Raw genomic sequence first — 27,041 nt, 5'->3', positions numbered from 1 at the left:
GGGCTTTGGTAAGTAGATGTTTAGTTTCCACACAGAGATGCTCGTTAATATACACTGGCTCCTCGCCCTCGAATCCCAGATCCCCGGAATTGATCCTTTTCTTCCTAGCAGCAGCAATCAATCTATTTCGGGCAGTCTTAGTACAAAACTTCACAATAACGTTAGGTTTACCCTCATCTTTCGACCGCACACGATGAATCACATCGATGTCACCCTCCGAGACAGAGGCACCAAGGTTGAGCGCAATGTCCCCAACCGCCTTCCGCAGGTCTTCGTCTTTAACCATTGTAGCCCCCGAATTTCAACGTTCATGCTCCTGCTATACTGCTTTAGTTCCACAATCTCCTTCCTGGCTTCTCTGAGTTCTTCGCTTAGCCGTTCGGTTTCTATTTTGCTACTGGTGTTCTGACTCTTCACCTCTTCAAGCTCTTGACGGAAGCCTTCATCATTCTTTCTGAAATTCTCAAATACACTGTTTATATGGTTCATGGATTCACAGGCGTCGGCAAGTTCCTTTCTCATCTCGGCATTTGAACTCGTCACTTTTGCTACATCGCTCTTCATTTCTTTGGCAAACATATCAAGCCTTACTACCAGATCTGTAAGGACTTTTACAATTTCTTTTATACTATTAGGCTGCTTCTCTGTAATGGTTGCTGCCAAATCACCATGCTGTTCACTATTACTTCTATTCATGCTACTGTTCAGTGGCAGCAGTGAAATACTGTGCTAACACGACCATCCAAGGCAATCAAAGGAAGACACAAGAACGTCACAACACACTTTTTGGCAGCAGCAGCGGTAGGAGCGCATAGGCTTATTCTACTGAAAAACCAAAAGGTATTTAACCAACCTGTGAATACAGAAGCACGTCGCATTAACGTCCGGCCTCCGTCGCCGCTGCTGCCAAAGTGATTAGGCCAGCCAAGATCAACGCCCACGCGATGTGGCGATAACAGTCTCGTCTTCGCAGTTCCGTCGGAAGATGGCAGCTCCTACAATGGCGGGAAGCGCGAACACGCTGCGTCGTTGAAGAATGCGCTGCACATTTCCAAGTTCGGAGTGCTGTTCCCAGATCTTCTCCGCCAGGCAAGCTTGCTTCTGTGTCAACGTAAGTCCTCGTCGGGATAGGTGTAGATCAACGGGCACCTGTGAATACAGAAGCACGTCGCATTAACGTCCGGCCTCCGTCGCCGCTGCTGCCAAAGTGATTAGGCCAGCCAAGATCAACGCCCACGCGATGTGGCGATAACAGTCCCGTCTTCGCAGTTCCGTCAGAAGATGGCAGCTCCTACAATGGCGGGAAGCGCGAACACGCTGCGTCGTTGAAGAATGCGCTGCACATTTCCAAGTTCGGAGTGCTGTTCCCAGATCTTCTCCGCCAGGCAAGCTTGCTTCTGTGTCAACGTAAGTCCTCGTCGGGATAGGTGTAGATCAACGGGCACCTGTGAATACAGAAGCACGTCGCAATAACGTCCGGCCTCGTCGCCGCTGCTGCCAAAGTGATTCGGCCAGCCAAGATCAACGTCCACGCGATGTGGCGATAACAGTCCCGTCTTCGTAGTTCCGTCGGAAGATGGCAGCTCCTACAATGGCGGGAAGCGCGAACACGCTGCGTCGTTGCGTCGTTCCCGGGTTCGAACCCGACCGCGGCGGCTGCATTTTTATGGAGGAAAAACGCTAAGGCGCCCGTGTGCTGTGCGATGTCAGTGCACGTTTAAGATCCCCAGGTGGTCGAAATTATTCCGGAGCCCTCCACTACGGCACCTCTTCTTCCTTTCTTCTTTCACTCCCTCCTTTATCCCTTCCCTTACGGCGCGGCTAAGGTGTCCAACGATATATGAGACAGATACTGCGCCATTTACTTTCCCCAAAAACCAATTATTATTATTATTATTATTATTATTATTATTATTATTATTATTATTATTATTATATTATTATTATTATTATTATTATTATTATTATTATTATTATTATTATTGGGGTACATTCGGGTCATATTTCACAGTGGAAGGCAGCTCGCTATAAGCGCTGGTTTTCTGAGGGACATAAAACACTATTATTAGCACATTATTTTGTAAGCGATATGTAAATGGTGGGTTCTCCTGGAATACTTGTACGAAATCAGACATTTTTTTTTTCGCATTTATTGCAGTTATTTCGGTGCGTATATTACCATCTGCTAAGCAGCACTTCCACGTCCGTGCAAGACCTGCCTGCCTCTCACATGTACACCCCAACAACATTCATTCAGTGTCATGGAATTCATTTTAAACGCTGAAGATCCTCAAAGCATGGCGTCGTCCGCGTGGGCAGTGCGTGAAACAATGATGCCGATGCCTCTCATGAATAAAGCCGAAAGTTTGGATGGTTAGATAAAGCTCGTAATGAAAAAATAGTGCCAAAGGAACACGAAGGACGGAAAAGGAACGATGAAGCGCTATAGCGCTTGTCTCTCGTGTCCTTTTGTGCTATTTTTTGTTCATGAGCCTCTCATGAGTGCCTGTGTTTTCGGCTTTCATCTGCAAATAAAGATGTTCGGCCTTTGATTCAAATTAAGCACCGTCGCAAGTAAAAAGCCTGGAAATAAATTTATTATTATCAGTTGAGAGATTATCCCTTTGAGATGAGCACAACCTGATAATACCGTACTTTTCGTACCGTATAATCAGTTTGGGCACAAGAAAAGTAAGTATTTTAGAGGGCTTATTTTTCAGCAAGAAAATTGTTTTAAATAAATTTTTAACACACAAAATCGGATTTTACCCGAATAAGAAAAGCCCTGTATTCACACAGTATACTTTGTTTGCTTTTTTGCTTATAAAGGGTTTGCCTTAAACTGTGAAATGAATTCGTTGTATTTTTTTATTAACTGAACAGTGGAGACACAAGAGGAAAATAAGCCATATTCGCTGAACAAAAGTATTTAATTATACAGTTTCCGAAACAGACCATTCTAGAGGTCGAAATTACATGCCGACCCAAGAGTTTTATCCAGCAGTAACTTGCACTGCCGATTGTCTGCAATGTTAAGATTTTCTGTAGTGGCATCAGTTTACAGCTGAAGAAAAAGGTGCATGTGATTACAGCAAAATTTCAAAAGACTGCATTGCGACCGCGGCACACACGTTTGAAATGGTCAATGTTTGACAAATTACAAATTCGAAAATTACAAATTACAAATTCGAAAATTACAAATTCGAAAATTACAAATTCGAAAATTACAAATTCGAAAATTACAAATTACAAATTACAAATTACAAATAACAAATAACAAATTACAAATTACAAATTACGATAGACGATAGACGATAGACGATAGACGATAGACGATAGATGATAGATGATAGACGATAGACGATAGATGATAGATGATAGATGATAGATGATTGATGATTGATGATTGATGATAGATGATAGATGATAGATGATAGATGATAGATGATGGATGATGGATGATGATTATGATGATGATGAATTTTATGGAGCAATGGCATCTGCAGCCACACAGCGCCATTGCACAAGGTATTTTTTGTTTTCTGAAGGTAAGGTCAAAGACCAATTTCCCAAGCATTTCACCGTTAATAAGCCGAGTATCCGGCCAGGAGTAGCTTGGGAAGCTCAGTATAGCTTTACTGATTCAATTAAAAATCCTAAATTTATAAGGAGATATTTGTCCTATAAAACAACAGAAGCCAAGTGACACGGATATTGTGTACCAGTGACTCATACAGAATCTATCCAGCGTGCTGTATTAAGGCACTAAGACAAAAATTGAACCAGACAACGTGCGCGAACTAACAAAGTGAAGTGGTTGAAGTCGGCGCATGTCCTGTTTCGTCTCTCTTTTCTTCACTTGTTTGACGTACGTAGTGAGTAAGTACAACGTGCCCAATGCATCAGGAGGAACACCCAACTAGCCACCATGGTAGCTTTGCGATAGTTACTCTTTTTTTTATTGGAATTCATGCAAACGTGACTCCTCCCACGTCGCCGCCGCTCAAAATACAGATGTCTCTTTTGCAAAAAAAAAAAACTTTCATGCAGAGTAGGAATGAAGCATTAATCATCCTTTTCTCTTTTTTGCTTTTCTCCTTTCAACCGATGTACCACTACTACCACCACCAGCTAACCATTGTCGTAACTCAGGAATGCATAATAAAGCTGTGGCAACGTTCCTATTTAAAATACAGTGTTTTCTAAAAGTGAGTACTTACTCGCGATTGTTTCAAAGGACATAGATTTTTTTCTTCGAAATTTGCACCAAAATGATTCTTAAGTACTTGTACCGCCCCCTTTCGGCTCGATATAGAATGTGTTGGATAAGGCCAACTCCCTGTAAACCTGGCACACAGTGCCACGAACCCTTGACGAGCCAGAAATGACTGCGGACTTGTGGCCCGACTGTCTCGTCACTGTCCGTGAAGAGGGCTAAAGGCTCAGAGTTGTCTTTGTAACCGCTCTGAAAGATAAATGAATTGAATAAAATTCATCCGTACAAATTGACTTACACTATTTTAGTACCTCCCCTCCAACGAAATTACATTTCTCGCTTAAATCTAAACTGTGTAGCGCACTGTTACTTGCGTTCGGTTCCTGAACATCTGTCTGGGATTGGAAAACGATAGGGCGGATCACATTTTTATGGAGCCGAAAAAAGAATGTGCTGAAATCTCACGCCACGTAATATAACCACAGGCTGTCGGATTCAAACCAAACAGCTTCGCTACCTCGTGCCTCATAATTCATGGTTCGCACATAAAACCCTGTTGTCAAATAAATACGCTCAAATGATAGCATTCAAGCAATAGGTGACCTTCTACTCAGATCAGTACTACTTCTGGTCTCCAAGTACACGTTTTGGTGACATCTAGGTTAAATGTCTTAAGTGTGTATAGGGCGTACTTTTCGCAAGTCGCCAAGTTAAAGAAAACAGCCAGAAGAACCGGCCATAAGACGGTTAGAAACTGAGTAAGAACCGAGATGTCACTTCTAACAACTGAAGATGTCTAACGCACTTTTACTTCTGCAATCACACAGACACGCAAAAACAACCTACCAGGCCTTTGACAGCTAGTTCGGCTGAAATATTTGTTTTCCTTGTGCTCGATGGCACTGCAGCAGTACATATAGCTTGTCAACCTACGTCTCTTATACTAGAACGGTTTATTATACTAGAATGATTTATTTTTCTGGAATGGGGAGAGGTGGTAACAATCGGGTGAAATTTTACAACTCAAACTGGGGTACAACCCGCCGCGGTGGCTCAGTGGTTAGGGCGCTCGACTACTGATCCGGAGTTTTTTTTTTTTATTCGAAAATGAAACTGAGCACAATTCAATATGTACAATAATAACTGGACCCATAGCCAGGGGCTAGTTTCGGGTTCAACACAATACAATACAACATATTTGCAGCACGCGGAAACGAACATTTCTATTCCTAAAATGAAAATTAGAACGTTATAAGATTTACGGAGAAAAAATACAGGAATACAAACAAAACGCTCACAAAAAACATATTTCTCTTCGAAACAAAAAGTAAAAATTCATACCATATACTTCACATATTCATCAGGAACATTTTGAGGGATTGCACAAAATTTGTTTCTGTTTTAACCTCATTAGGAATGCCATTCCAGATTAAAACTCCATTGAATTCTAATAATCTTTGCCCGTAAGTATTGTGACAGGTGGGCAAATTGAAATGTTTTGCACTAGCAGCCCTAGTCTCCCTTTTAGGAGTTATAAAGATACTGTGGGGAAGCGGTTCATTGAGCTGTAGTATTTTATGAATTGTCTGGGCTATCTTTAATGTATACATGGAATGGAAAGGTAGAATGCCGGTGGACTTGAAAAGTGGTTCAGTAGAGTCAGTATATATTGAATAAGTAATTATTCTTATCGCTCTCTTCTGCAATCGGATTACAGGTTCGAGATATGTGGGGTATGTGTTACCCCATGACTCCATGCAGTAGATTAGCTGGCTTTGTATAAAAGCAAAGTAGAGTATTCGGAGTATAGAGAAATAAAGCATTCTCGCGCTTGTTATAAAATATGACAACCATATGCCAGCTTTGAGCAAACTTGCTTTACTTGATTCTTCCAGTGCATATCAGAATCAAGATATACGCCAAGATATTTAAAACTGCTTAATTCTTGTATTGACTGGTTATTTAAATACAAAGCAACATTTTGGTAGTTTAATTTTTTCCCCTAGAGCGGAACAAAGTATATTTGGTTTTCTGAATGTTAACGGAGAGGTGGTTGTTAGTAAACCAGTTAAGAACCATTTCCATCTCTTCGTTTATCTTTTTGTTGAGTTCATCGATTGTGTCTCCTATAAATATTAAAGCTGTGTCATCAGCGTACATCACTGCTTGAGAATGTTTTAGTATAGACGGGAGGTCATTTACATAAAGCGAGAAAAACATTGGTCCCAGGACTGAGCCCTGTGGTACCCCAGTCAGCACAACCTGCGCCCCAGAAATCACGTTATTCATTACAACATGCTGTACGCGGTTTGTAAGGTAACTATTGAAAAAATCTAACATTTTCCCTCGGAAGCCATACTTACTGAGTTTATCAAGAAGGATTGTATGATTAACCGTATCGAATGCCTTTTTAATATCTAAATACACCACAATGGCAATCTTATTATCGTTGAGGGCAGTATTTATCATTTGCGATAGGACAAGGACTGCTGATGCTGTTGATCTATGCGGCGTGAAGCCATGCTGACTTGGGCATATAATATTAAACTTACCTATAAATTTCTTTATGCGTATACATAGTATTTTTTCAAAAACTGTATTGATGACACCAAGGACTGAAATTGGCCTATAATTACTCGGTTCCGACAGTTCCCCTTCTTTATGGATAGGCACGACTTTAGCTACTTTTAGTCTTGCAGGAAATATTGAACCTTCTATAGAGTGCGTAAATAGGTGTAATAGGTGCATGGCTAATATGTCAATATTATCTTTGATTATTTTTACTGGAATGGCGTCCAGACCAGGGGATTTGCTTACTTGAAGTGTGCTTACCACACTAACAATTTCGCCCAGCTCGAGCTCTTTCATTACAAAAATATTTATAACAGGGTTTATAAGATTGCTAGGATCAGTTATCGGGATCAGCTGCTGGGCTAAGAGAGGCCCGAAATTTACAAAGTAATCGTTAAATATGTCTGCCACATCCTGATCAATTACATCATGTTGTACTTGTTGCTTAGAGGTAGGGCGAATAGCATCCTTTACGATGTTCCACATTTTCGCTGTATTTCCATTTGCTTGCTGAATAAGGAAGGAGTAATATTCCTTTTTTCTTTTTCTTATCATGGAGACTGTGGGATTCCTAAGGAGCTTAAATTGGGTAAGGTAATATTCATTTCTTTTATTCTGTTTCCATTTTTTATACCAGTACTTTTTTCTTTAGATCATCAAGAATGGATTTTGTCATCCACGGGCAAACAGGTTTCTTGTAGTTTCTTATGCATGTTTTCTCACTACATTGTGCAATTATACTTTGAAGGGCGTCAATAAAATTGTTAAATTCTGTGTCAACATTACCGTCATATGCAGCAGAGAAATCTGTTTGCTCCAGTAAGTTGCGAAGTAAGCCATGATTTATTTTTTTATGATGTTTAGTGTGATTATGCTTCACACCCTCTGGAGCCTTATTTTCCAGGGCAGCAAATATTGGCAAATGGTCGGAAATTGGAACAGAGCACACACCAGCACAAACAATGTCATCCCTGCTACAGAGGACATGGTCAATCAGTGTACTTGTGGTGGTGGTAATCCGGGTAGGTTCAGCTATTAGATTATGTAAGTTGAAGGATTCCAGCAACAATGTGTAATCATTTTGTGTGTCTGATGTGGCATCAATGTTAAAGTCACCAACAATAATAATCCTACCGTTAGGCCCACGCGATAACGAAGTGAGGGATGTTTCAAACCTTTCAGTGAAAGACCCCAGTGATGAACTTGGGGGGCGGTACACCACTCCAACTATTATGCCATTTGCCAGTTTGATAGAGTGCTTCTATACAATCGTCGCTAACAGATGCTGTAGAAAGGGCCCGAAATGCAATGTTTTGTTTAATGAATAAGGCTACACCACCTCCTCTTGCATGCGACTCCCGTGGGAGTGACAATAATTTATAGCCGGGGATTGAAATGGTCTCATTTTTCCTCAACCAAGTTTCACTTAAAGCAATTAAATCGAAAGTAGACTTATGGCGAGAAATATATCCAGTCAATTCATTGAGGTTTTTTCGTAGGCTTCGAACATTACAGTGTAGAATTGAGAATGTGTCCCCGTTTTCTATCAGTTGGTCTATTTGAGAAATAGTGTATGGCATTTTCTGCCTTTAAAAAAAAAAGAAAGAACACAAAACAAGATGCTACCCTTGATTCGGTCAGTCTACTCTCCCTAAGTCGTCCTCTGACGCAATGTGTAGGACAGACGACTTTTCCACTTTCCTCGTCAAGATTTTCCCTTGTTCCACCCAAATGAACTTGCAGCCTTTGTCTTTCTTGAGTTGACGGGCTTTGGTGAGTAGATGTTTAGTTTCCACACAGAGATGATCATTAATATACACTGGCTCCTCGCCCTCGAATCCCAGATCCCCGGAATTGATCCTTTTCTTCCTAGCAGCAGCAATCAATCTATTTCGGGCAGTCTTAGTACAAAACTTCACAATAACGTTAGGTTTACCCTCATCTTTCGACCGCACACGGTGAACCACATCGATGTCACCCTCCGAGACAGAGGCACCAAGGTTGAGCGCAATGTCCCCAACCGCCTTCCGCAGGTCTTCGTCTTTAACCATAGGTAGCCCCCGAATTTCAACGTTCATGCTCCTGCTATACTGCTTTAGTTCCACAATCTCCTTCCTGGCTTCTCTGAGTTCTTCGCTTAGCCGTTCGGTTTCTATTTTGCTACTGGCGTTCTGACTCTTCACCTCTTCAAGCTCTTGACGGAAGCCTTCAACATGCTTTCTGAAATTCTCAAATACACTGTTTATATGGTTCATGGATTCACAGGCGTCGGCAAGTTCCTTTCTCATCTCGGCATTTGAACTCGTCACTTTTGCTACATCGCTCTTCATTTCTTTGGCAAACATATCAAGCCTTACTACCAGATCTGTAAGGACTTTTACAATTTCATTTATACTATTAGGCTGCTTCTCTGTAATGGTTGCTGCCAAATCACCATGCTGTTCACTATTACTTCTATTCATGCTACTGTTCAGTGGCAGCAGTGAAATACTGTGCTAACACGACCATCCAAGGCAATCAAAGGAAGACACAAGAACGTCACAACACACTTTTTGGCAGCAGCAGCGGTAGGAGCGCATAGGCTTATTCTACTGAAAAACCAAAAGGTATTTAACCAACCTGTGAATACAGAAGCACGTCGCATTAACGTCCGGCCTCCGTCGCCGCTGCTGCCAAAGTGATTAGGCCAGCCAAGATCAACGCCCACGCGATGTGGCGATAACAGTCCCGTCTTGGCAGTTCCGTCGGAAGATGGCAGCTCCTACAATGGCGGGAAGCGCGAACAAGCTGCGTCGTTGAAGAATGCGCTGCACATTTCCAAGTTCGGAGTGCTGTTCCCAGATCTTCTCCGCCAGGCAAGCTTGCTTCTGTGTCAACGTAAGTCCTCGTCGGGATAGGTGTAGATCAACGGGCACCTGTGAATACAGAAGCACGTCGCATTAACGTCCGGCCTCCGTCGCCGCTGCTGCGAAAGTGATTAGGGCAGCCAAGATCAACGCCCACGCGATGTGGCGATAACAGTCCCGTCTTCGCAGTTCCGTCAGAAGATGGCAGCTCCTACAATGGCGGGAAGCGCGAACACGCTGCGTCGTTGAAGAATGCGCTGCACATTTCCAAGTTCGGAGTGCTGTTCCCAGATCTTCTCCGCCAGGCAAGCTTGCTTCTGTGTCAACGTAAGTCCTCGTCGGGATAGGTGTAGATCAACGGGCACCTGTGAATACAGAAGCACGTCGCATTAACGTCCGGCCTCCGTCGCCGCTGCTGCCAAAGTGATTCGGCCAGCCAAGATCAACGCCCACGCGATGTGGCGATAACAGTCCCGTCTTCGCAGTTCCGTCGGAAGATGGCAGCTCCTACAATGGCGGGAAGCGCGAACACGCTGCGTCGTTGCGTCGTTCCCGGGTTCGAACCCGACCGCGGCGGCTGCATTTTTATGGAGGAAAAACGCTAAGGCGCCCGTGTGCTGTGCGATGTCAAAGCACGTTTAAGATCCCCAGGTGGTCGAAATTATTCCGGAGCCCTCCACTACGGCACCTCTTCTTCCTTTCTTCTTTCACTCCCTCCTTTATCCCTTCCCTTACGGCGCGGCTAAGGTGTCCAACGATATATGAGACAGGTACTGCGCCATTTACTTTCCCCAAAAACCAATTTAATAATATTATTATTATTATTATTATTATTACTATTATTATTATTATATATTATTATTATTATTATTGGGGTACATTCGGGTCATATTTCACAGTGGAAGGCAGCTCGCTATAAGCGCTGGTTTTCTGAGGGACATAAAACACTCTATTATTAGCACATTATTTTGTAAGCGATATGTAAATGGTGGGTTCTCCTGGAATACTTGTACGAAATCAGACATTTTTTTTCGCATTTATTGCAGTTATTTCGGTGCGTATATTACCATCTGCTAAGCAGCACTTCCACGTCCGTGCAAGACCTGCCTGCCTCTCACATGTACACCCCAACAACATTCATTCAGTGTCATGGAATTCATTTTAAACGCTGAAGATCCTCAAAGCATGGCGTCGTCCGCGTGGGCAGTGCGTGAAACAATGATGCCGATGCCTCTCATGAATAAAGCCGAAAGTTTGGATGGTTAGATAAAGCTCGTAATGAAAAAATAGTGCCAAAGGAACACGAAGGACGGAAAAGGAACGATGAAGCGCTATAGCGCTTGTCTCTCGTGTCCTTTTGTGCTATTTTTTGTTCATGAGCCTCTCATGAGTGCCTGTGTTTTCGGCTTTCATCTGCAAATAAAGATGTTCGGCCTTTGATTCAAATTAAGCACCGTCGCAAGTAAAAAGCCTGGAAATAAATTTAATATTATCAGTTGAGAGATTATCCCTTTGAGATGAGCACAACCTGATAATACCGTACTTTTCGTACCGTATAATCAGTTTGGGCACAAGAAAAGTAAGTATTTTAGAGGGCTTATTTTTCAGCAAGAAAATTGTTTCGAATAAATTTTTAACACACAAAATCGAATTTTACCCGAATAAGAAAATCCCTGTATTCACACAGTATACTTTGTTTGCTTTTTTGCTTATAAAGGGTTTGCCTTAAACTGTGAAATGAATTCGTTGTATTTTTTTATTAACTGAACAGTGGACACACAAGAGGAAAATAAGCCACATTCGCTGAACAAAAGTATTTAATTATACAGTTTCCGAAACAGACCATTCTAGAGGTCGAAATTACATGCCGACCCAAGAGTTTTATCCAGCAGTAACTTGCACTGCCGATTGTCTGCAATGTTAAGATTTTCTGTAGTGCCATCAGTTTACAGCTGAAGAAAAAGGTGCATGTGATTACAGCAAAATTTCAAAAGACTGCATTGCGACCGCGGCACACATGTTTGAAATGGTCAATGTTTTATAAATTACAAATTACAAATTACAAATTACAAATTACAAATTACAAATTGTTCAGGATTGAGCTATCATCTACCAATTTTTGTAGCATTACCGATCGCCACGCGTACACAGTGCACAAATAATTCTATCCGTATCATCAATGACGGCGGTAAAAAGACCTTTCATTCACTTGTTGAAAACTTGAACTGGGCGAACATATATAAGGAACCCGATCCATCTGTATCCTACGATATTTTTATGTCCGAATTACAAATTTGTTACGATGCTGCTTTCCCACTCACAACAATTGTTCGGCACAAGAAAGCAAGAAAAGTATGCATTACGAATGACCTTTTCAATCGCATAAAACACAAGGATAAGACATTCCTCGAACTGATGATATAGTATTATATGCAGACGATACGAATGTATTCTTCTCTGGAAAAAATCCTAAAGAACTTGAAAACACTGCTAACACGTGGCTATTAAATCTTAGTGTATGGCCAAACTTAGTCTTGAACTCAACGAGAGAAAAACTAAATTTATGCTTTTTTGTGCAAAAAACAAGCCAATTGATTACGATTTTAAGCTTTGTTACGGCTCTTGGTACCTTGAGCGTGTCAGCTCCCATTCCTTTCTAGGAGTTAAATTCCATCACAGCCTAGGCTGGAGCGACCACATAGACCACACCCGTGTCAAGATAGCGAGAGCTATTGGTATGCTTTCCCGGCTTCGAGATCGTATACCTTGCTCGCTGAAAAGACAGTTTTATTTCTCTCTTATCCATTCTCGCATCAGTTATTGTCTTCTTATCTGGGGTACTTGTAACAAAACTGACTTAGAAAAAATATCAGCCCTGCAGTCGCGTGCAGCTCGGTTTCTTTTACCTGCTGGAAACAACACAAATAGTTGCTCGGCAAATACACAGTCTCGAATGATCCCTGTGAAAACCATGTATGAACTCAAAATATGTGTGTTTATTTATAACGAAATAAAATCAAATTACACTAATTTTTTTAACACTTACCAAAATAGATCTACTGGTTACAGCTTGCGTCAGACTTCTGTTGTGGTAAATAGGCCTCGTACTAAATACGGAACACAATCAATTGAGCACCAAATCCTGTTGATGTGTAATTCTCATCCGTTTGTAATAGATCCCGCTAAAATAGTTCCACGCCCAGGGGTTTTAAACGCATCTGTTCGTCTTTCTTTTTGTTTACCGTTGTGTCCTAGACGACCAAATGCTTACTTCTGGTTCCGTTTGATGTAATAATATGTCGGTTCGAACAACCCTAATGTATTGCATTTCTGTATTATTTTTGTATGATTTAGTGTGTATTATTATTTTATTATCTGTATATATTTACAAGTGTTTATGATGCGTCTGTTGTGTAAGTGATGGCAAGGACAACCTTTTTTTGTTGTGTAATGCAATACCGCTCCTGCTGCTGTACCCAAGCGAGGACAAGACCCAGTCAGGTGGTTTAGCACCTCCTTTTGTCTTGCCTCGTGGTCAATACCTGTATGTTGCCCAAAGGAGAAATAAACAAAAAAATTTCAATTTAACTTTCAATTTAACTTTCAATTTCAATTTCAATTTCAATTTAACTTTCAATTTAACTTTCAATTTCAATTTCAATTTAACTTTCAATTTAACTTTCAATTTGACTTTCAATTTCAATCTAACTTTCAATTTATCTTTCAATTTCAATCTAACTTTCAATTTAACTTTCAATTAAACTTTCAATTTAACTTTCAATTTAACTTTCAATTTAACTTTCAATTTAACTTTCAATTTAACTTTAACTTTAACTTTCAATTTAACTTTCAATTTCAATTTAACTCTCAATTTCAATTTCAATTTCAATTTAACTTTCAATTTCAATTTAACTTTCAATTCCAATTTAACTTTCAATTTCAAATTAACTTTCAATTTCAATTTACCTTCAATTTCAATTTAACTTTCAATTTCAATTTAACTTTCAATTTCAATTTAACTTTCAATTTCAATTTCAATTTCCATTACAATTACAATTACAATTTGAATTTCAATTACAATGAGCTGAGAGAAAATGAAGACTTCATGGCTGAAATTAACAAGATTGCCCGAAAATTGGAGACTCCCTGATTTATCCGATAGCAACGTTGAACATGTGCATCGTTTGCCCCCCAGAAAGGACAGAAGGCCTCTGGTGATTGTAAGGTTTCCCAACCGAGCTCTCAGGCGCAAATAGTTTGAAGCACGCAAGTGCGCCCAAGAAAAGTTGACCAACATCAGCTTCTATGAAAACTTGACAGCAATGAACAGGCGATTGCTATGGCTGGCGAAGATAAGGGCAAAGGAAAATGACTACAAATTCGTGTGGACTTCCGAGGGTAAAGTGTTTGTAAGAAAACAAGCAAAAGCAAGTGCTATCAGGATTGCAACCGAAAATGATCTGAGCAAAATTGTTTAGATCAGTGACGACAGGTATTTTGATTTCAAAAAATCAAGATGGCGTACCACACGACAACTTCGTTCAATGATCTGGTGAAAAGTAACAAGTGTTTTCTTGAAAAGGGGCTTTCATTTTTTCATTTAAATACACAGAGTCTGAGGAACAAACAAGATGACGTCGGTACATACCTCTCACAACTACAGTGTTCCTTTGATTTCTTGGCTTTTTTCAGAAACATGGTTCTCAAGTGTCACTGATGTTACGAATTTTTCCGGGTATCGTGAGCAAAAACGTGGTGGAGGGGTGTCCCTATTTATCCGCGACTGTTTTCACTATGATACCATAGACGACTTTACTTGCATGTGTGACGACTTTGAAACTGTTGCCATAATGTGCAAAAACATTGCCATCGTATGCATTTACCGACCGCCCCAGGGCACGCTGTCAATCTTTTTAAACTACATTGAATCACTCATGGATTTTGTCAATTCCCGGAAGAGGCATATAGTGATCATAGGGGACTTTAATATCGATCTTAACTCTAATAACCCTGTTGAAGTTCCACTTCTTGAAATTATGCTTCAAAATGGTTGTGAGAACGTCATTGAACAGCCTACGATAGTCACATCGAATACAAGTACGCTGATCGACTTATGTTTCACAGATTTTTCTAAGTCTGCTAGTTGCTCCGGTGTACTTTGTTCAGGATTGAGCGATCATCTACCAATTTTTGTAGCATTACCGATCGCCACGCGTACACAGTGCACAAATAATACTATCCGTATCATCAATGACGGCGGTAAAAAGACCTTTCATTCACTTGTTGAAAACTTGAACTGGGCGAACATATATAAGGAACCCGATCCATCTGTATCCTACGATTTTTTTATGTCCGAATTACAAATTTGTTACGATGCTGCTTTCCCACTCACAACAATTGTTCGGCACAAGAAAGCAAGAAAAGAATGCATTACGAATGACCTTTTCAAGCGCACAAAACACAAGGATAAGACATTCCTCTCTCCGCGGTTCCCCACAAGATGCGTGTTATAGCGCTGGCATCTTTATTCGGAGCCGGCTACGCTTGCTCTAGCTGCTCAATCTCGAAGGACAAAATGAAGCTTGATTCGCCAAAACACGTGTCTACGATTCTAAAAGGCTGCCGTCCAGACCTTTTGTAAAAATAAAATATCCGGGTACATACATGTTCTCGAAACACGTGGCAGTCTTTATTGGAGATAATGACGGCGGTAAAAAGACCTTTCATTCACTTGTTGAAAACTTGAACTGGGCGAACATATATAAGGAACCCGATCCATCTGTATCCTACGATTTTTTTATGTCCGAATTACAAATTTGTTACGACGGTAAAAAGACCTTTCATTCACTTGTTGAAAACTTGAACTGGGCGAACATATATAAGGAACCCGATCCATCTGTATCCTACGATTTTTTTATGTCCGAATTACAAATTTGTTACGATGCTGCTTTCCCACTCACAACAATTGTTCGGCACAAGAAAGCAAGAAAAGAATGCATTACGAATGACCTTTTCAAGCGCACAAAACACAAGGATAAGACATTCCTCAAACTGATGATTAGTATTATATGCAGACGATACGAATGTATTCTTCTCTGGAACAAATCTTAAAGAACTTGAAAACACTGCTAACACGTGGCTATTAAATCTTAGTGTATGGCCAAACTTAAATAGTCTTGAACTCAACGAGAGAAAAACTAAATTTATGCTTTTTTGTACAAAAAACAAGCCAATTGATTACGATTTTAAGCTTCGTTACGGCTCTTGCTACCTTGAGCGTGTCAGCTCCCATTCCTTTCTAGGAGTTAAATTCCATCACAGCCTAGGCTGGAGCGACCACATAGACCACACCCGTGTCAAGATAGCGAGAGCTATTGGTATGCTTTCCCGGCTTCGAGATCGTATACCTTGCTGGCTGAAAAGACAGTTTTATTTCTCTCTTATCCATTCTCGCATCAGTTATTGTCTTCTTATCTGGGGTACTTGTAACAAAACTGACTTAGAAAAAATATCAGCCCTGCAGTCGCGTGCAGCTCGGTTTCTTTTACCTGCAGGAAACAACACAAATAGTTGCTCGGCAAATACACAGTCTCGAATGATCCCTGTGAAAACCATGTATGAACTCAAAATATGTGTGTTTATTTATAAAGAAATAAAATCAAATTACATTAATTTTTTTAACACGTACCAAAATAGATCTACTGGTTACAGCTTGCGTCAGACTTCTGTTGTGGTAAATAGGCCTCGTACTATCTACGGAACACAATCAATTGAGCACCAAATCCTGTTGATGTGTAATTCTCATCCGTTTGTAATAGATGCCGCTAAAAATAGTTCCACGCCCAGGGGTTTTAAACGCATCTGTTCGTCTTTCTTTTTGTTTAAAGTTGTGTCCTAGACGACCAAATGCTTACTTCTGGTTCCGTTTGATGTAATATTATGTCGGATCGAACAACTCTAATGTATTGCATTTCTGTATTATTTTTGTATGATTTAGTGTGTAATATTATTTTTTTATCTGTATATATTTACAAGTGTTTATGATGCGTCTGTTGTGTAAGTGATGGTAAGGACAACCTTTTTTTGTTGTGTAATGCAATACCGCTCCTGCTGCTGTATCCAAGCGAGGACAAGACCCAGTCAGGTGGTTTAGCACCTCCTTTTGTCTTGCCTCGTGGTCAATACCTGTATGTTGCCCAAAGGAGAAATAAACAAAAAAATTTCAATTTAACTTTCAATTTAACTTTCAATTTCAATTTCAATTTCAATTTAACTTTCAATTTAACTTTCAATTTCAATTTCAATTAAACTTTCAATTTAACTTTCAATTTGACTTTCAATTTCAATCTAACTTTCAAGTTAACTTTCAATTTAACTTTCAATTTAACTTTCAATTTAACTTTCAATTTAACTTTCAATTTAACTTTCAATTGAACTTTAACTTTAACTTTCAATTTACCTTAAATTTAACTTTCAATTTAACTTTCAATTTACTTTAACTTTAACTTTCAATTTAACTTTCAATTCAACTTTCAATTTCAATTTAACTCTCAATTTCAATTTCAATTTCAATTCAACTTTCAATTTCAATTTAACTTTCAATTTCAATTTAACTTTCAATTTCAATTTACCTTCAATTTCAATTTAAATTTCAATTTCAATTTAACTTTCAATTTCAATTTAACTTTCAATTTCAATTTCAATTTCAATTTCCATTACAATTACAATTACAATTTCAATTTCAATTACAATGTGCTGAGAGAAAATGAAGACTTCATGGCTGAAATTAACAAGATTGCCCGAAAATTGGAGCTCCCTGATTTATCCGATAGCAACGTTGAACATGTGCATCGTTTGCCCCCCAGAAAGGACAGAAGGCCTGTGGTGATTGTAAGGTTTCCCAACCGAGCCCTCAGGCGCAAATAGTTTGATGCACTCAAGTGCGCCCAAGAAAATTTGACCAACATCAGCTTCTATGAAAACTTGACAGCAATGAACAGGCGATTGCTATGGCTGGCGAAGATAAGGGCAAAGGAAAATGACTACAAATTCGTGTGGACTTCTGAGGGTAAAGTGTTTGTAAGAAAACAAGCAAAACCAAGTGCTATCAGGATTGCAACTGAAAATGATCTGAGCAAAATTGTTTAGATCAGTGACGACAGGTATTTTGATTTCAAAAAATCAAGATGGCGTACCACACGACAACTTCGTTCAATGATCTGGTGAAAAGTAACAAGTGTTTTCTTGAAAAGGGCTTTCTTTTTTTCATTTAAATACACAGAGTCTGAGGAACAAACAAGATGACGTCGGTACATACCTCTCACAACTACAGTGTTCCTTTGATTTCTTGGCTTTTTCAGAAACATGGTTCTCAAGTGTCACTGATGTTACGAATTTTTCCGGGTATCGTGAGCAAAAACGTGGTGGAGGGGTGTCCCTATTTATCCGCGACTGTTTTCACTATGATACCATAGACGACTTTACTTGCATGTGTGACGACTTTGAAACTGTTGCCATCATGTGCAAAAACATTGCCATCGTATGCAATTACCGACCGCCCAAGGGCACGCTGTCAATCTTTTTAAACTACATTGAATCACTCATGGATTTTGTCAATTCCCGGAAGAGGCATATAGTGATCATAGGGGACTTTAATATCGATCTTAACTCTAATAACCCTGCTGAAGTTCAACTTCTTGAAATTATGCTTCAAAATGGTTGTGAGAACGTCATTGAACAGCCTACGAGAGTCACATCGAATACAAGTACGCTGATCGACTTATGTTTCACAGATTTTTCTAAGTCTGCTAGTTGCTCCGGTGTACTTTGTTCAGGATTGAGCGATCATCTACCAATTTTTGTAGCATTACCGATCGCCACGCGTACACAGTGCACCAATAATACTATCCGTATCATCAATGACGGCGGTAAAAAGACCTTTCATTCACTTGTTGAAAACTTGAACTGGGCGAACATATATAAGGAACCCGATCCATCTGTATCCTACGATATTTTTATGTCCGAATTACAAATTTGTTACGATGCTGCTTTCCCACTCACAACAATTGTTCGGCACAAGAAAGCAAGAAAAGAATGCATTACGAATGACCTTTTCAAGCGCATAAAACACAAGGATAAGACATTCCTCAAACTGATGATATAGTATTATATGCAGACGATACGAATGTATTCTTCTCTGGAACAAATCTTAAAGAACTTGAAAACACTGCTAACACGTGGCTAATAAATCTTAGTGTATGGCCAAACCTAAATAGTCTTGAACTCAACGAGAGAAAAACTAAATTCATGCTTTTTTGTGCAAAAAACAAGCCAATTGATTACGATTTTAAGCTTCGTTACGGCTCTTGCTACCTTGAGCGTGTCAGCTTCCATTCCTTTCTAGGAGTTAAATTCCATCACAGCCTAGGCTGGAGCGACCACATAGACCACACCCGTGTCAAGATAGCGAGAGCTATTGGTATGCTTTCCCGGCTTCGAGATCGTATACCTTGCTGGCTGAAAAGACAGTTTTCTTTCTCTCTTATCCATTCTCGCATCAGTTATTGTCTTCTTATCTGGGGTACTTGTAACAAAACTGACTTAGAAAAAATATCAGCCCTGCAGTCGCGTGCAGCTCGGTTTCTTTTACCTGCAGGAAACAACACAAATAGTTGCTCGGCAAATACACAGTCTCGAATGATCCCTGTGAAAACCATGTATGAACTCAAAATATGTGTGTTTATTTATAAAGAAATAAAATCAAATTACATTAATTTTTTTAACACGTACCAAAATAGATCTACTGGTTACAGCTTGCGTCAGACTTCTGTTGTGGTAAATGGGCCTCGTACTATCTACGGAACACAATCAATTGAGCACCAAATCCTGTTGATGTGTAATTCTCATCCGTTTGTAATAGATGCCGCTAAAAATAGTTCCACGCCCAGGGGTTTTAAACGCATCTGTTCGTCTTTCTTTTTGTTTAACGTTGTGTCCTAGACGACCAAATGCTTACTTCTGGTTCCGTTTGATGTAATATTATGTCGGATCGAACAACTCTAATGTATTGCATTTCTGTATTATTTTTGTATGATTTAGTGTGTATTATTATTTTATTATCTGTATATATTTACAAGAACTGTTTATGATGCGTCTGTTGTGTAAGTGATGGCAAGGACAACCTTTTTTTGTTGTGTAATGCAATACCGCTCCTGCTGCTGTACCCAAGCGAGGACAAGACCCAGTCAGGAGGTTTAGCACCTCCTCGTGGGCAATACCTGTATGTTGCCCAAAGGAGAAATAAAAAAAAATTTCAATTGAACTTTCAATTTCAATTTAACTTTCAATTTCAATTTCAATTTAACTTTCAATTTAACTTTCAATTTACCTTTCAATTTAACTTTCAATTTAACTTTCAATTTAACTTTCAATTTCAATTTAACTTTCAATTTCAATTTAACTTTCAATTTCAATTTAACTTTCAATTTCAATTTAACTGTCAATTTCAATTTGCCTTTTAATTTCAATTTCAATTTCAATTTAACTTTTAATTTCAATTTCAATTTCAATTACAATTACAATTTCAATTACAATGAGCTGAGAGAAAATGAAGACTTCATGGCTGAAATTAACAAGATTGCCCGAAAATTGGCGCTCCCTGATTTATCCGATAGCAACGTTGAACATGTGCATCGTTTGCCCCCCAGAAAGGACAGAAGGCCTGTGGTGATTGTAAGGTTTTCCAACCGAGCCCTCAGGCGCAAATAGTTTGAAGCACGCAAGTGCGCCCAAGAAAAGTTGACCAACATCAGCTTCTATGAAAACTTGACAGCAATGAACAGGCGATTGCTATGGCTGGCGAAGATAAGGGCAAAGGAAAATGACTACAAATTCGTGTGGACTTCTGAGGTTAAAGTGTTTGTAAGAAAACAAGCAAAAGCAAGTGCTATCAGGATTGCAACCGAAAATGACCTGAGCAAAATTGTTTAGATCAGTGACGACAGGTATTTTGATTTCATAAAATCAAGATGGCGTACCACACGACAACTTCGTTCAATGATCTGGTGAAAAGTAAATGTTTTCTTGAAAAGGGGCTTTCTTTTTTTCATTTAAATACACAGAGTCTGAGGAACAAACAAGATGACGTCGGTACATACCTCTCACAACTACAGTGTTCCTTTGATTTCTTGGCTTTTTCAGAAACATGGTTCTCAAGTGTCACTGATGTTACGAATTTTTCCGGGTACAGTCACGTTTCAGTTTATCGTGAGCAAAAACGTGGTGGAGGGGTGTCCCTATTTATCCGCGACTGTTTTCACTATGATACCATAGACGACTTTACTTGCATGTGTGACGACTTTGAAACTGTTGCCATCATGTGCCAAAACATTGCCATCGTATGCATTTACCGACAGCCCCAGAGCACGCTGTCAATCTTCTTAAACTACATTGAATCACTCATGGATTTTGTCAATTCCCGGAAGAGGCATTTAGTGATCATAAGGGACTTTAATATCGATCTTAACTCTAATAACCCTGCTGAAGTTCCACTTCTTGAAATTATGCTTCAAAATGGTTGTGAGAACGTCATTGAACAGCCTACGAGAGTCACATCGAATACAAGTACGCTGATTGACTTATGTTGCACAGATTTTTCTAAGTCTGCTAGTTGCTCCGGTGTTCTTTGTTCAGGATTGAGCGATCATCTACCAATTTTTGTACCATTACCGATCGCCACGCGTACACAGTGCACAAATAATACTATCCGTATCATCAATGACGGCGGTAAAAAGACCTTTCATTCACTTGTTGAAAACTTGAACTGGGCGAACATATATAAGGAACCCGATCCATCTGTATCCTACGATATTTTTATGTCCGAATTACAAATTTGTTACGATGCTGCTTTCCCACTCACAACAATTGTTCGGCACAAGAAAGCAAGAAAAGAATGCATTACGAATGACCTTATCAAGCGCATAAAACACAAGGATAAGACATTCCTCAAACTGATGATATAGTATTATATGCAGACGATACGAATGTATTCTTCTCTGGAACAAATCTTAAAGAACTTGAAAACACTGCTAACACGTGGCTATTAAGTCTTAGTGTATGGCTAAACTTAAATAGTCTTGAACTCAACGAGAAAAAACTAAATTTATGCTTTTTTTGTGCAAAAAACAAGCCAATTGATTACGATTGTAAGCTTCGTTACGGCTCTTGCTACCTTGAGCGTGTCAGCTCCCATTCCTTTCTAGGAGTTAAATTCCATCACAGCCCAGGCTGGAGCGACCACATAGACCACACCCGTGTCAAGATAGCGACAGCTATTGGTATGCTTTCCCGGCTTCGAGATCGTATACCTTGCTCGCTGAAAAGACAGTTTTATTTCTCTCTTATCCATTCTCGCATCAGTTATTGTCTTCTTATCTGGGGTACTTGTAACAAAACTGACTTAGAAAAAATATCAACCCTGCAGTCGCGTGCAGCTCGGTTTCTTTTACCTGCAGGAAACAACACAAATAGTTGCTCGGCAAATACACAGTTTCGAATGATCCCTGTGAAAACCATGTATGAACTCAACATATGTGTGTTTATTTATAACGAAATAAAATCAAATTACATTAATTTTTTTAACACGTACCAAAATAGATCTACTGGTTACAGCTTGCGTCAGACTTCTCTTGTGGTAAATAGGCCTCGTACTAACTACGGAACACAATCAATTGAGCACCAAATCCTGTTGATGTGTAATTCTCATCCGTTTGTAATAGATGCAGCTAAAAATAGTTCCACGCCCAGGGGTTTTAAACGCATCTGTTCGTCTTTCTTTTTGTTTAACGTTGTGTCCTAGACGACCAAATGCTTACTTCTGGTTCCGTTTGATGTAATATTATGTCGGTTCGAACAACCCTAATGTATTGCATTTCTGTATTATTTTTGTATGATTTAGTGTGTATTATTATTTTATTATCTGTATATATTTACAAGAACTGTTTATGATGCGTCTGTTGTGTAAGTGATGGCAAGGACAACCTTTTTTTGTTGTGTAATGCAATACCGCTCCTGCTGCTGTACCCAAGCGAGGACAAGACCCAGTCAGGAGGTTTAGCACCTCCTTTTGTCTTGCCTCGTGGGCAATACCTGTATGTTGCCCAAAGGAGAAATAAACAAAAAAATTTCAATTTAACTTTCAATTTAACTTTCAATTTCAATTTAACTTTCAATTTCAATTTAACTTTCAATTTCAATTTAACTTTCAATTTCAATTTCAATTTAACTTTCAATTTCAATTTAACTTTCAATTTCAATTTAACTTTCAATTTCAATTTAACTTTCAATTTCAATTTAACTTTCAATTACAATTTAACTTTCAATTTCAATTTAACTTTCAATTTCAATTTAACTTTCAATTTCAATTTAACTTCCAATTTCAATTTAACTTTCAATTTCAATTTCAATTTAACTTTCAATTCCAATTTAACTTTCAATTTCAATTTAACTTTCAATTTCAATTTCAATTTCAATTACAATTACAATTTCAGTTACAATTGTAATTACAATTACAATTTCAATTTCAATTTCAATTACAATGAGCTGAGAGAAAATGAAGACTTCATGGCTGAAATTAACAAGATTGCCCGAAAATTGGAGCTCCCTGATTTATCCGATAGCAACGTTGAACATGTGCATCGTTTGCCCCCCAGAAAGGACAGAAGGCCTGTGGTGATTGTAAGGTTTTCCAACAGAGCCCTCTGGCGCAAATAGTTTGAAGCACGCAAGTGCGCCCAAGAAAATTTGACCAACATCAGCTTCTATGAAAACTTGACAGCAATGAACAGGCGATTGCTATGGCTGGCGAAGATAAGGGCAAAGGAAAATGACTACAAATTCGTGTGGACTTCTGAGGGTAAAGTGTTTGTAAGAAAACAAGCAAAACCAAGTGCTATCAGGATTGCAACTGAAAATGATCTGAGCAAAATTGTTTAGATCAGTGACGACAGGTATTTTGATTTCAAAAAATCAAGATGGCGTACCACACGACAACTTCGTTCAATGATCTGGTGAAAAGTAACAAGTGTTTTCTTGAAAAGGGCTTTCTTTTTTTCATTTAAATACACAGAGTCTGAGGAACAAACAAGATGACGTCGGTACATACCTCTCACAACTACAGTGTTCCTTTGATTTCTTGGCTTTTTCAGAAACATGGTTCTCAAGTGTCACTGATGTTACGAATTTTTCCGGGTATCGTGAGCAAAAACGTGGTGGAGGGGTGTCCCTATTTATCCGCGACTGTTTTCACTATGATACCATAGACGACTTTACTTGCATGTGTGACGACTTTGAAACTGTTGCCATCATGTGCAAAAACATTGCCATCGTATGCAATTACCGACCGCCCAAGGGCACGCTGTCAATCTTTTTAAACTACATTGAATCACTCATGGATTTTGTCAATTCCCGGAAGAGGCATATAGTGATCATAGGGGACTTTAATATCGATCTTAACTCTAATAACCCTGCTGAAGTTCAACTTCTTGAAATTATGCTTCAAAATGGTTGTGAGAACGTCATTGAACAGCCTACGAGAGTCACATCGAATACAAGTACGCTGATCGACTTATGTTTCACAGATTTTTCTAAGTCTGCTAGTTGCTCCGGTGTACTTTGTTCAGGATTGAGCGATCATCTACCAATTTTTGTAGCATTACCGATCGCCACGCGTACACAGTGCACAAATAATACTATCCGTATCATCAATGACGGCGGTAAAAAGACCTTTCATTCACTTGTTGAAAACTTGAACTGGGCGAACATATATAAGGAACCCGATCCATCTGTATCCTACGATATTTTTATGTCCGAATTACAAATTTGTTACGATGCTGCTTTCCCACTCACAACAATTGTTCGGCACAAGAAAGCAAGAAAAGAATGCATTACGAATGACCTTTTCAAGCGCATAAAACACAAGGATAAGACATTCCTCAAACTGATGATATAGTATTATATGCAGACGATACGAATGTATTCTTCTCTGGAACAAATCTTAAAGAACTTGAAAACACTGCTAACACGTGGCTAATAAATCTTAGTGTATGGCCAAACCTAAATAGTCTTGAACTCAACGAGAGAAAAACTAAATTCATGCTTTTTTGTGCAAAAAACAAGCCAATTGATTACGATTTTAAGCTTCGTTACGGCTCTTGCTACCTTGAGCGTGTCAGCTTCCATTCCTTTCTAGGAGTTAAATTCCATCACAGCCTAGGCTGGAGCGACCACATAGACCACACCCGTGTCAAGATAGCGAGAGCTATTGGTATGCTTTCCCGGCTTCGAGATCGTATACCTTGCTGGCTGAAAAGACAGTTTTCTTTCTCTCTTATCCATTCTCGCATCAGTTATTGTCTTCTTATCTGGGGTACTTGTAACAAAACTAACTTAGAAAAAATATCAGCCCTGCAGTCGCGTGCAGCTCGGTTTCTTTTACCTGCAGGAAACAACACAAATAGTTGCTCGGCAAATACACAGTCTCGAATGATCCCTGTGAAAACCATGTATGAACTCAAAATATGTGTGTTTATTTATAAAGAAATAAAATCAAATTACATTAATTTTTTTAACACGTACCAAAATAGATCTACTGGTTACAGCTTGCGTCAGACTTCTGTTGTGGTAAATGGGCCTCGTACTATCTACGGAACACAATCAATTGAGCACCAAATCCTGTTGATGTGTAATTCTCATCCGTTTGTAATAGATGCCGCTAAAAATAGTTCCACGCCCAGGGGTTTTAAACGCATCTGTTCGTCTTTCTTTTTGTTTAACGTTGTGTCCTAGACGACCAAATGCTTACTTCTGGTTCCGTTTGATGTAATATTATGTCGGATCGAACAACTCTAATGTATTGCATTTCTGTATTATTTTTGTATGATTTAGTGTGTATTATTATTTTATTATCTGTATATATTTACAAGAACTGTTTATGATGCGTCTGTTGTGTAAGTGATGGCAAGGACAACCTTTTTTTGTTGTGTAATGCAATACCGCTCCTGCTGCTGTACCCAAGCGAGGACAAGACCCAGTCAGGAGGTTTAGCACCTCCTCGTGGGCAATACCTGTATGTTGCCCAAAGGAGAAATAAAAAAAAATTTCAATTGAACTTTCAATTTCAATTTAACTTTCAATTTCAATTTCAATTTAACTTTCAATTTAACTTTCAATTTACCTTTCAATTTAACTTTCAATTTAACTTTCAATTTAACTTTCAATTTCAATTTAACTTTCAATTTCAATTTAACTTTCAATTTCAATTTAACTGTCAATTTCAATTTGCCTTTTAATTTCAATTTCAATTTCAATTTAACTTTTAATTTCAATTTCAATTTCAATTACAATTACAATTACAATTTCAATTACAATGAGCTGAGAGAAAATGAAGACTTCATGGCTGAAATTAACAAGATTGCCCGAAAATTGGCGCTCCCTGATTTATCCGATAGCAACGTTGAACATGTGCATCGTTTGCCCCCCAGAAAGGACAGAAGGCCTGTGGTGATTGTAAGGTTTTCCAACCGAGCCCTCAGGCGCAAATAGTTTGAAGCACGCAAGTGCGCCCAAGAAAAGTTGACCAACATCAGCTTCTATGAAAACTTGACAGCAATGAACAGGCGATTGCTATGGCTGGCGAAGATAAGGGCAAAGGAAAATGACTACAAATTCGTGTGGACTTCTGAGGTTAAAGTGTTTGTAAGAAAACAAGCAAAAGCAAGTGCTATCAGGATTGCAACCGAAAATGACCTGAGCAAAATTGTTTAGATCAGTGACGACAGGTATTTTGATTTCATAAAATCAAGATGGCGTACCACACGACAACTTCGTTCAATGATCTGGTGAAAAGTAAATGTTTTCTTGAAAAGGGGCTTTCTTTTTTTCATTTAAATACACAGAGTCTGAGGAACAAACAAGATGACGTCGGTACATACCTCTCACAACTACAGTGTTCCTTTGATTTCTTGGCTTTTTCAGAAACATGGTTCTCAAGTGTCACTGATGTTACGAATTTTTCCGGGTACAGTCACGTTTCAGTTTATCGTGAGCAAAAACGTGGTGGAGGGGTGTCCCTATTTATCCGCGACTGTTTTCACTATGATACCATAGACGACTTTACTTGCATGTGTGACGACTTTGAAACTGTTGCCATCATGTGCCAAAACATTGCCATCGTATGCATTTACCGACAGCCCCAGGGCACGCTGTCAATCTTCTTAAACTACATTGAATCACTCATGGATTTTGTCAATTCCCGGAAGAGGCATATAGTGATCATAAGGGACTTTAATATCGATCTTAACTCTAATAACCCTGCTGAAGTTCCACTTCTTGAAATTATGCTTCAAAATGGT

The sequence above is a fragment of the Amblyomma americanum genome, chromosome 8 (genome assembly GCF_052857255.1).
Source record: "Amblyomma americanum isolate KBUSLIRL-KWMA chromosome 8, ASM5285725v1, whole genome shotgun sequence".
NCBI classification, from domain to species: domain Eukaryota; kingdom Metazoa; phylum Arthropoda; class Arachnida; order Ixodida; family Ixodidae; genus Amblyomma; species Amblyomma americanum.
Note: the sequence above shows the minus strand (reverse complement) of the source record.